At 34.1% G+C, this 12,832-nt stretch overlaps 1 long non-coding RNA gene across 1 annotated transcript in view; it reads left to right on the forward strand.

Annotated features, from left to right (window-relative positions):
• LOC143066227 (uncharacterized) overlaps positions 1–12,832 on the forward strand; it is a 257,038-nt gene that overhangs the window by 84,559 nt on the left and 159,647 nt on the right. The window lies entirely within an intron of this gene.

Below are 12,832 nucleotides of genomic sequence, written 5' to 3' on the forward strand. Positions count from 1 at the left end.
ATATTTTGACATGCATACAAATGCATACAATAAAGATTGGTTGCTTCTGGTAATTTATAGAAATTATAAAGTTAACTCGTATACTACCGTAGAACATTGATATTTTGAGGAGAATAAGACATTGATTAATGTATAGGAAGATGTGGTATGAGTGACAATGAGATAACTCTCCATCCAAGTCACAATTTGTAATAAACATCTGCGCCATGAGCGCATGATACGTCTGTCGTCTTGTGTGGAAGTGTTAAGCAATAATCATATATTGTTTTTGAGATACGGTGGATTATGTGAACCCCCCCCCCCCCCCTCCTTTTATTTTTACAAAATACTCAAAATAACTCAAAAATAAAATTTTGAATCATCACCAAAAAATATACAGATCTTTAGATTAATATAACAAAGAAGTGTGTAAAGTTTTAAGCAATAATTATAAATCACTTTTGAGATACGGCGCGACGTGTAAAAAAAAAACCTCCCCCTTTTTACAAAATACTCAATAACTCTAATGAAATTTTCAATCATCACCAAAAAGTATACAGATCTTAAGATCAATATAACTAAGAAGTGTGTAAAGTTTTTAGCAATAATCATAAATCGTTTTTGAGATACGGCGCGACGTGAAAAAAACACACCCCTGTTTTAGTTACAAAGTCCCGTAACTCAAAAAGTTTTAATTTTATTTTCACCAAAAAGTATACAGATCATTTGACCATCATAAGAAACAACTATATTAAGTTTCATGAAATTTGGATAAGTTCTCAAGTTATGGTGCGACATGTTTACGCCGGACAGACAGACGGATGGACAGACAAACTGATAGACAGACAGACGGACGGACGCCGGACATTTGTATACCATATTTACGTCCCGTCAAAATTTTGACGGCCGTATAAAAAGTAAAGACTGAATACGGATAATATGCGGATTACGATATTAAGTTGTTGTCCGTGTTTGTTAAAATGTGATGGTAATAAAATTATTCTTACACATAGATTCTATGAATAAAAGGAAATGTCGGGTGGGTTGACCAAACACGCAGATTAAAAAACAGACGACATGTGTAGGTTTAAACGTTTTATACTGATAGAAAAGAAGATGTGGTATGGTTGCCAATGAGTCAACTCTCTCCAAGAGACCAAATGACACAGAAACTAACAACTATTATATATAGGTTACCATAAGTCCATATTGCATAGTCTAGTCAGCTATGAAAGGCCCCGAAATGACAAATGTAAAACAATTCAAACGAACAAACTAACGGTCTTATTTATGTACAAAATAATTATCAAAAAACAAATATGTAACACAAAAAACAACCAACAACCACTGAATTACATGCTCCCAACTTGGGACAGGCTAACGTACTGAATGTTAGAGGATACCTAGCCCTCCCCTTAACCTGGGACAGCGGTGTCACAGTACAACATCAGAACAAACTATAAAAATCAGTTGAAAAAGGCTTAACTCATCAGATGGAAACAAATAGAAATACATCCCACAAAAACACAGAGTGGACGTGGCCGGGTACTTATACATTCCAACAACTGATTTGCGAGTACACTACTCGCAGTACACATTTTTAAAGGATAGTTTACGTTTACAGCCCTTATAACCTTAACCTTAAGTTTGCCAAAACTGAACCAAAAAGATTGCTGATAGCGCTTTTTTTAATAATTGAAAGAAAATAAATCGGTACGTATTTTTTGTTCTAATACCTAGATAATACTTTATATGCGAGAAAGTCCCCTACCGTCTACCTTTTGTTTTAGATTCTTTACGTGTATGCACAAATGAGAGTTTATAGAACACAAACTTGCGCTTTTGGTCGTTCAGATTTGGCGTGTTTAATGCATTTTATAATATGTTTAGTTAATTACACGTTTGATATAATAGTTTTTTAAAAAAAATCTATGAGTAGCACACATTTACGATTGCTGAAAAATATCATTCGATAGGAATAGAAATTCACCTCAGTGAGACTTTGCGTTTCTGTTTTCTGCATGAAAACTGAATCTTTATGAAGCATCTTCTATGGATATCCTACAACATTCTGAATCTACTCTAGAAGATACCATTACAACACTAATCAGGTATTGCTATTAACTTAATTCGATCGTCTGATACGGTGCTTTTTGTCCGCAATTTGCTTTTTGTCCGCTTTTGCTTTTTGTCCGATAATTTTGCTTTTTGTCCGAAACTTTTGCTTTTTGTCCGTTGCTTTTTGTCCGTTTCGCCTTTTGTCCGATAATTTTGCTTTTTGTCCGAAACTTTAGCTTTTTGTCCGTTGCTTTTTGTCCGTTTCGCCTTTTGTCCGATAATTTTGCTTTTTGTCCGAAACTTTTGCTTTTTGTCCGTTGCTTTTTGTCCGTTTTGCTTTTTGTCCGCTGATTTTGCTTTATGTCCGATATAAAAATGTGTATATCTTTTGCCGGTTTCGTTTTGAACATCAAAACCCCCTGCCATTTTTTATTATTACAAAAGTAAACATACATAAGTGATTGCGCATATTGTCAACAGAGGCAGAAATTTTTATTGGTATCGTGCATATTTATGATTTTTTGCGTTTTGTGTTTGATAGTTTGTAAGAAGTATTACATAGCTAAAATTTTAAGTTATGCACATAACATTATTTATAACTGAATGCTATCAAACATGCAATGCTTTTATCTTTTTCATCAAAAAACATACTTATTTATTTTAGCCCATCTGGCTCTTTTGACCAAATAGGCTTTTCTAATCAAGTAGCGTCCGGCGTCCGTCGTCGTCGTCGACCGTTAACTTTTACAAAAAAAATACTCTAAAGTTACTGGGCCAAATTTAAACAAACTTGGCAACACTCATCATTAGGGTATCTCATTAAAAAAATATGTCTAATCATGGAAGTTTTAAATATTCAATATTAATTCCATTGTCTAATTAACTCGCCTACCAACCAAGATGAACAACACGCCGGAAATAGAATATATGGGGTAAAATTTAATTTTTGTCTTTTATTTTGAAAACCACTAAAAAGGTAGAAATCTGACAACAGCAGGATGTTGAGCTCTACCGATTGTTCATACATTTCAAAACAGTCAGATGATGTCCCAAAATTGGTTTCCATTCTCTAACTATAGTTTGCCTTAAACCAATGCTATTAAACTTGAACACAATGCTTATTACCACATAACCCAGAACAAGTTTGGCTTCACTTTTACTGTTATAGAGTTATGTCCCTTTGCAAAAACTGTTGATTTTTTTATTCCCGATCTTTTACTTAAAAAATGGTATGAAAGGTGCAATGTGCATTACTACAAATCACAGGTCAAAATGGTGGCATCACTTTTCCAGTTATGCCCCTTTATAAATAAGAAAATGCTGACTTTGTCGTTTTTGTTTTCTAACTTAAGTTCGTCTTAAGCAAGTGTTATGAAACTTAATATACAAAATGCTTGTACTAACAGAAGTACGATCAAGTTCAAATTTGGGTAGTGTCACTTATGCCATGTTTGTGTCCCTTTCTAAAGGTAAATGCAAGCGGAATCATTATCTGTGTCCAAAGGACTCATTTGGATTTATTACCCTCAAATGGATTTTACCATTTATTTTCGTGTTTGCCTACTATTTTGAAAATTAAAATAGAGACCATGGAGACAGAAAAACTTTATGATGATCAGTATGATCAGTTCTATACAAGTGAGACAACATGGTCGAACTCATTAATAGAATCCTACTTACAGTAAATGTCCTTTGATAATGATTTTGACCATTTTTTTGTTTGCGTTTTTTGCCTCATACTGGATCTTAAATCTGCATTAAAGACAATATGAAGGCGACTTCTTATTTAAGTTATTGCCCTTTAATGTAGTGTCTTTCCTCTTCTTTTTTTTAAATGTAAATAACAGAGAACCCAAGGACAAATTTGTAATTAAGGTAGTAAAATTTGATTTTGTTTGTTTGATTAGTTATGTTTTTAAATGGTAATTTTAGGGGAGATAACTATAAAACAGAGCAGACAACAGCCGAATGCCACCAATGGGTCTTCAATGTAGCGAGAAACTCCCGCACCCGTAGGTGTCATTTAGCTGGCCCCTTAAAAAATATGTATACTAGTACAGTGATAATGGACGTCATACTAAACTCCGAATTATACACAAGAAACTAAAATAAAAAATCATACAAGACTAAAAAGGCCAGATGCTCCTGACTTGGGACACGTGCAAAATTGCTGCGGGGTTAAACATGTATATGAGATCTCAACCCTCCCCTATATCTCTAGCCAATGTAGAAAAGTAAACGGATAAAAATACGCACATTAAAATTCAGTTCAAGAGAAGTCCGAGTTCGATGTTAGAAGATGTAACAAAAGAAAAGAAATAAAATGACAATAAAATATTTATAAATAACAACAGACTACTACATGATCTTTTGCTATTTTACATTTGAGCACGGTGACCCTTTCTTATCTATTAATGTTTTCAAAGCATTTTCTTTTCTAAAAGCTATATTCTATCATTTGTTCACCATTCTATCATTTAATTTAGCTCCTGATCACATAATGCTGGTTTTTTTCCCCTGTATAATCCATACAAATGTGTCATTTTGTCACAACCTGTATCTTGAGAAAATGTTCGTTTACCTATCATACTTATTATATTTTTGAACATTTCACAATATTACTAAGTTTGTTGCAAAATCATTTTTAATCTATTCTCCCATACCACCTAAAAGACGATTTTCACCACCTATTTTGCGTTTTGTCATATATCATAGAAAATTATAATAGATAAAGATACACTTTAAATCACAAAAATGATCTGCAAGTCAAGATCTGCTTACATGTCAAATTTTGCTGACATAGTTAAGTATAGTCCGGCGGCTACAAGCATATATCAGACGAATTGTGTACATCCTGCTACAAGCATGAAATTTGGCATAGACTTTCCTCAACTATTACTCTTTGATTTCAGATACGAAGGCATTTGAAAAAAAGTCTCACTTCCGGTAAAATTCAAAATGACGGACACCATATTTGAATCAGCCTAATATCGAAGACTAGTATTTAAAAAGGTGTTATTATCATGCTTCTATCATAATATTCAGTACAAACCTTTGTTTTTGACTACTTTTGGATATATTATATAGATAAGATGGCTTTAAAAACACTACTTCCGGTAAAATCCAACATGGCGGTCATTGTACTAAAAAAAGTTTTTTTTTAGGAAGGGTAATTGAAGTGTGTTTTAATGTACATTACATTATGCAGAAACCTTTCTTTAGTGTTTCTCATGGACATAATGTATAAGACGTATATCTTTAAAACCCTGACTTCCAGTAAGATAAAAAAAAAAATGGCGGACATAGAAATATCGATTTATTACTTAAATATTCCACTTTTTTAACATGTAAAGAAAACGTTGGGTCATTCAACTTTTGGCTTTAAGTTATCACCAAAACCACTTATTCTATTCTGTTGTAAATGTTTAAGGAGACGACCATTTGATATTCTGGGAAGGGGGGGGGGGGGGGGCAGGAGGATTTGTTTTTGATCAGTTATTTATTTTTGTAAACTGAGAGGACAGATTATTCATTTTCTGCACTATTGAAGCAAGATTTTTCATTTTCATGAAAGCAAGGGACTGATTATTCATTTTCACAACTATATTTATGATACTCGAAAACATACATTTTTTTTAAAATATTTGTTAATTATACATGTATAGTCCAGTCATTATGTACCATTTAATCAGAAAAGATCATTATCCCCTGCAGAAATTTTAAGATTCAAGATTTCATTCATAACCCCAGACACATACTTGTGTACAATAGGACAATATACAAACATTTTAAGATAATACATAGCGAGACAGGACAAACGAAACACAAATACATAGTAAAAAGTATGTTATAAAAGACAATTGATATAATTAGATTAAGTTTTTTTTAATTTTCTTCAAGAAATAAATCATTTATGTTCCAAACCAATATGCATGTATTGTGTTCATACATAGTATTAAAGTTAATTTAGTTTGGTTTTACCTAGCCTAATTTAAAAGTATTGTCAAACATTTTTTGCCGAGCGGAGCGAGGCAAAAAATTTTTGAAGGGTTTTTGAACCGGTGAAGGCCATAGAAGCTATAGACCTGCTGAGTTATTTATTTTCAATACATTGCAAGTTGGGTTATTTATTTTCAAACCACCACAGAACAAACCATTTATTTTTGTGATTATCAAGGCTGAGTTATTTATTTTCAAAATCCTCCTGCCCCCCCCCCCCCCCCCCCCCCCAAGAATATCAAATGGTCGTCCCCTAGATACAAAGAAAAATATGGCGTAAATTTCAAAGGTGAGTCCTCTATCCATATCTTTGATGTAGAGTTTTGAATAGATTGATTAAAACAAAATATTCACTAAATTACTAATTGAAATATTTTTTAAATTACTACTATTTGGCCAAAAAATACATGTTTATTCACACTCTCCACCACATGCACACAACGCAGTGCACTGGGGACCCTATTTCCCCTATAACAACGACTGAGGCATCCTTTTTTTACATCCAAAATATACAAACTTCTAACAAAATGATGAGGCCTCAGAAAGATTGTTTTTAAAAGGAATCTTCTTTGTCCCTTCGCCATCCATTAGCGCCTGGACTGGCTAGCATTGGTAAAAAAGAGATGGGGAAGTAAAAAAAAGGCTACTTAGCATTTAATTAACGAAATAGATGTGCACAATATCTCATGTACACATAGTGCATTTCTGAATACAAAACACTTTTTTAATAGAAATATTTGAAATAAATACATCAACAATGTTTATTTTCAAAATAGGTCAAGTCTGTAGGGCGTTAAAAGTTATTGTTATTTTTTTCCTCTTCACTGAAATGCGTTACTCATAAAATCCGTAAATATTATCAAGTTTTCGGTATATTTCTTATATTTTCATTTATATTTCTTCGGAATATGTATGTACCAACCAAAGATAGATGACTGTATCTCCAGTTATTAGTTCCGAAAAAGAGGAGAAATAAAATCAAATCTGGAACAGGCCTCGGTTACCCAGACGGTTGAATTTAAGAAATTAATATGTGATATATATAAAACAGTATCTTTATTTCCTCCAATAATGAAGAGCATTAGTTAGATCGATAGTTGAGGTAAACGTTGGAGATAAGACAGTATATTTACATATGATATATCAAAGTTAACCTTTACACAAATATATAAATGTAAAGAATGCAAAACAAGAGAATGAATTTAAATGTTTATCAGCCTAAGAAAGTAGCAATATTCACACAGTAGAATCTTTAACACAACTAATTGTCTAATATGTAGAAATTGTTCCATTCATCCAATTCAAGTCGCCCACATCCAGTATATGTTTGTGATGCAGGCCTTTTGAAACATAGTCCGTTCATCTTCGTTAGATCGAAGTCTGTATGACATCATAAGATGCATGCTAAAAAGTCTTCGTCAGTTAAGCTATGTAGATAGGCACTGAATTCGATTGGACCTATATCTGAGGGTCTCAATGTGGGGGGGGGGGTCTGTTATTCTGTAAACATTTAATTCCCCCCCCCCTTTTTTTCTCTAATCTTCCAAAAATAAGTCTATTCTTAAAAATTGATTTTTTACGCATTATTCTCTGATTTTATCCCCAGTTTTCTTTAATCTTAAAATAAAAGTAAAAAAACATTCTTTTAAATGAATGAGAACGGTGATTTCCAAACAACAGCAAGGCTTTCATTTGTTTCTCAACAATGACGTGTCGATGCGTATTGTTCTGCATGATTAAAGTGCTAGTTCCTTCATGTAACAAGTCCAAGTTCTCATCAGTTCTTTCCGGTGATTTTGACTACATGTAAGAAGATGTGGTGTAATTGCCAATGAGACAACTCTTCAAAGAGACAAAATGACACCGAAATTAACAACATTCAACAATGAGCAAAAGCCAACCGTATAGTCAGCTATAAACAGGGGCGGATCCAGGTTTTTTGAAAGTGGGGCCGTATTTTGCAAAGATCGACGAGCGGAGCGAGGCAAAATTATGTTTGGCCCCTTTTTAGGACTTAAAACATAAAATAAGTGAAATATGCACTTTTTAAACGGTTCCTGGCGTGGGGTATGCATATTTTGTAATTGCTGGTAAGGTGTAAGGGCTGGACATTTTAGATGCTGTATCTCCTTATCAATTTCTATCATTAAATGATAGTTTGGATCCAAGAGCTATGTACTGATACATTTAATGTGTGATGTGTCAGTAAAACATAGGCATGAAAAATGTTCGTACGTTTGTTGTAAGTTAAGTAAGAATAACCTCACAGAGTTGTTGTTGTTAACAAGATATACGCTGGTCTATTCGATTGAATTTGAAATACGACCGACACGAGTAAAAATAGACAAACAAGCAATTTTTATCCAAATATTTGATTGATATGTTTCACCAACAACATTAAGGGAAGTAAAGGGTTCCAAATTAATCAAAGGCTAAGAATGAGTCTGAAATGACAATGAATTTATGAATGCCGGCCGACAAATGAAGACATAAAGGCCACACCCAGCAGGCAGGTTGCAGTCTGGTCTTGAAAAAAGTATTCCATATATATCAGTTCGGCGAAACAGACATTCCGGTCAACCATGAAAACCCCTGCCACAAAAAAAATATGCCCGCTTTTATTCATCATGTTCATTTAATGCTAAATAATTCTGTTGGGAATTTTCGTTTCTAATAGCAAAATAGTGGACAAGATTTTTATTTTGCGTCTATAAATTTTGTTTAAGGCAAAAATCAGAGTTAATTTTTTTTCTCTCAAATATCTAAGACTGTCTCCTCAAATCAAATGGTTCGGACTTACGACTTTAAAACTATATAGAGCTTATACTGACTAGGGATCATTATTCAGCTAAATTATTTTTAAATAGGCTGGGGCGTTTGGGGTTAAACATATTTCCGTAGTTAGATACTATTGCAGTGGAACTATTTTTCATGAGAGTGTAATAGTCTATAGAGCATTACTTTCTGTTTGGTGGAATAGTGAAATAGAAGTCAATATGTTCTTGCTAAATCCTGTGTTGCTTTGAAGGTTATGATTGTCATCCTCAGCCTATGCAATGTGTTACTGTAATTTGAATTTCAAAATGACTGAGAGACGTTTTATTCGACGCACTGCAGGTCAACTTCACCATATCGAATCATATGACTTTGATAATCAGTAAATTCCAGCGAAAAATATCTTTATAAGTCAAAAATTGTCGTATAAAATTAAATAGTAGTACACGGGAAATGGCAAAGTTCACCATGTTCACGAAGTCTATATAAAAAAGAAGATGTTGTATTATTGCCAATGAGACAACTATCCACAAAAGACCAAAATGACACAAACATTAACAACTATAGGTAACCGTACGGCCTTCAACAATGAGCAAAGCCCATACCGCATAGTCCGTTATAGAAGGCCCCGATAAGACAATGTAAAACAATTCAAACGAAAAAACTTGGCTAACGGTCTTATTTATGTAAAAAAAAACAAATATGTAACATATAAACAAACGACAACCACTGAATTACAGGCTCCTGACTTGGGACAGGCACATACATAAATAATGTGGCGGGGTTAAACATGTTAGCGGGATCCCAACCCTCCCCTAACCTGGGACAGTGGTATAACAGTACAAAATAAGAACGAACTATAAAAATCAGTTGAAAAAGGCTTAACTCAACAGATGGACAAAAATATAAATATGTCTGATTAATCTTTTTTTTTTTAAGTCTGAACAAAGGACGCCCTCTACGCTCCCCTCTGGATCCGCCACTGAATTAAAAGTCCAAGTAGAAGTATCGGAAACCAGTTCACATTGACTGAATCCTATAGTTTGTTATCACGAAACCCAAAAAAGGTTTACCAAGTTTGTTTTCACTTTTATCATATTTTTACAATGATAATTTTGATAATTTTCTTTAAATTTTAAGAAGGGAAAATTCTGTAAACAGTTAATTTTTAGTGTTTTCTTTTATTAATCATTCAATATTCATTATATTTTTAGACCATACATTTCTCTAATCTTTTTTTTTTTGCCCGTTATTCTCTAATCTTCATTTTTTAAGGGCATTATTCTCTAATCAGTTAACCCCATCCAAACCCTCATATCTATTTCTATTAAATCACACCAAAACTTGTCCCTTTTTGACAGGAACAAGAGAGTACGTACGATGTTGGTTAAGTCGTTAAAACAAGTTAGCTAAGTTGAAATCCAAGCCGTTATAACAAGTTAAACCCCAGTCCCTCTGAACCACGATCACACCACGCTCACCGAGATCTAAAATAAATTCAGATCGTGGTGAGGTCGCGGTATGAGCGGCATGGAAATGTAAATTTTCGTTGCTTTCACGATGCTACTACGTTCTCATTACGCTTCTACGACAATCCTTCTACGATAATAACACGTTCTCACCGCACGTGGGCGTGGTGGTACTGAGGGGTTGATGTAGAGGCAAAGGGAGCTCTAATAGTTTCGAATCCTGATCCAGCAGAGATGTCGAACCGACCAATCAAATCTAAATTACAACCTATTGCTGGTCCATCAAGCTCAAATGACGATATTTTAGTGAACGATAGCAGAGATGACACAGATGTGTCAATAGAAATAGGAGATGTGATATGAGTGTCAATGAGACAACGCTCCGTCCAAGTAACCATCTATATTAGTAAACCAATATAGGTCAAGGTACGGCCTTCTACACGGAAACTTAATGCTTAATCCAAAAATAACTTAATCCAAAAAATAATGCTCACACCGAACAGCAAGCTATAAAGGGCCCCAAAATTACTACTAGTGTAAAACCATTCAAACGGGAAAACCAACGGTCTAATCTACTAGCATATAAAAACAAGAAGCATGGTTAAGCCGTTAGAGAAAAAGAAGTCCTAATTACATACAGACAAATAAAACCTGGAGAGATTTAATATATTTTATGTGAAAATGACAATGAGAATGATGGTCGTAAAATGAACGTAGTGGGGTCGTAAGAAGAGCACTGCGTGTTGAGGACGCCAAGGGCGTACTAGAATCCTACTATGGTCGTGAACAGCATGGTGTTAACGTGGTATGTTTGTAGTTGGGTCTGTATGATAACACGATGGTCGTAGTGAGGTCGTAATAACGTCGCTGTGAGATAATAGCGCTGTCTCTCCGAAAATAGAATCACGCTTTCGCTGCGCCCTCGCTACGATGGTACAGCGACCTTTGTGATCTTACCACGACCTTAGTGCGCTCTCACTACGCTTCTACTACGACCTGATTTCACCACGACCGCACCACGATTGTTTTGAACATGTTCAAAGTTGGCCACGCTCATCACGATCTTGAAAACCTCACCACGATCGTGATACGACCTTACTGCGATCTACACTTTTTGATCTGACATTTTTTTCACAGATCGTAATAAAACTTCATTCAAATAAAAACCAAAATCTGATAATTTTCTTTAAAATTACCAATTAAGGGGCAGCAACTCTAAAAACTGTTATCCGATGTGTCGAAAAAAAATTCAGCAGATAGATCTTGACTTGATAAACATATTTACTCCTTGTCAGATTGGCTCTGAATGCTTTGGTTTCAGAAATATAAGCCAAAATCTAAATTTTACCCAAAGTTCTATTTATAGACATGGCGGCCATCTTGATTATTGGGCGGGGTCATGTGATATTTTTTTTTTAAACTAGATACCTAAAGGATGATTGTGCCAGTAGTTTCAGAGGAGAAAGATTTTTGTAAAATTTAACGTCGAAGACGGATGCCTACTGATGAGTAAATCTCAGTTAGTCCTCTGGTCCAGGTGAGCTAAACCAGCAAAACGGACAAAAAGCAACGGACAAAAAGCAAAAGTGTCGGACAAAAAGCAAAATTATCGGACAAAAAGCAAAAGTTTCGGACAAAAAGCAAAATTATCGGACAAAAAGCGAAACGGACAAAAAGCAACGGACAAAAAGCAAAAGTTTCGGACAAAAAGCAAAATTATCGGACAAACAGCAAAAGCGGACAAAAGGCAAATTGCGGACAAAAAGCACCGTATCAATCGTCTATAAATAGATATTGAAGCCAAGGATTTAAAAAAAAAAATCTTAATTGCATATAAATATAGGGTTTCCGTATACACAATTTTCTTCATAATTATATTGAAATCTCATTATTTTGTCCGTGTCAAATTCTGTCTATAGTGTGTGATAACATTGTGTGAGGGAATTCGACGTTTGATGTACCACTGTTCACTCCAGTGCAATTTATGACAATACCACTGCATCAATCAGAATTATTTTTTTTGCAGTGTTTTAAGAAATGATTTTGCTTTGTTGCTTTATTTGTGGAACATTCAATGTTTTAAAAAGGCGAATTTTCTTTATAAAGTCAATGATTATGTTGACTTTTGAAAGCCAAACTTTCTACAGCCTTAAATACGCTAATGAAAGATCCAAAAACTATACCAATACATAACGACATGTTTATGAAATTATAACAAATCTATTGGTTAACAAATTTTTACTCGTTATTGCAAAATAATGAACTTAATATATCTGACATTTTCTCCCTACCCAGTTTACCCCTATACATTTTTATGATGTGGACTGGTCATTGTTATTGAATGGTAGGCAATTTGATTGGATTAAGTTGTTATTAGTTTACCTTCAAACTTGTTAATGCTTTTCATACATGACTATTGATTAATTAGAACGTGCATGAAATTGTACGGTAACTAAAATGACCTTCAAACTGGACACTGGACGAGTCAATATTATGTTTTATCAATGAAAGTTAAGGTATGAAAGGTAAGAATTGCCACTTATTCGATTTTC

Source organism: Mytilus galloprovincialis, chromosome 1 (genome assembly GCF_965363235.1).
Source record: "Mytilus galloprovincialis chromosome 1, xbMytGall1.hap1.1, whole genome shotgun sequence".
Classification (NCBI taxonomy): Eukaryota; Metazoa; Mollusca; class Bivalvia; order Mytilida; family Mytilidae; genus Mytilus; species Mytilus galloprovincialis.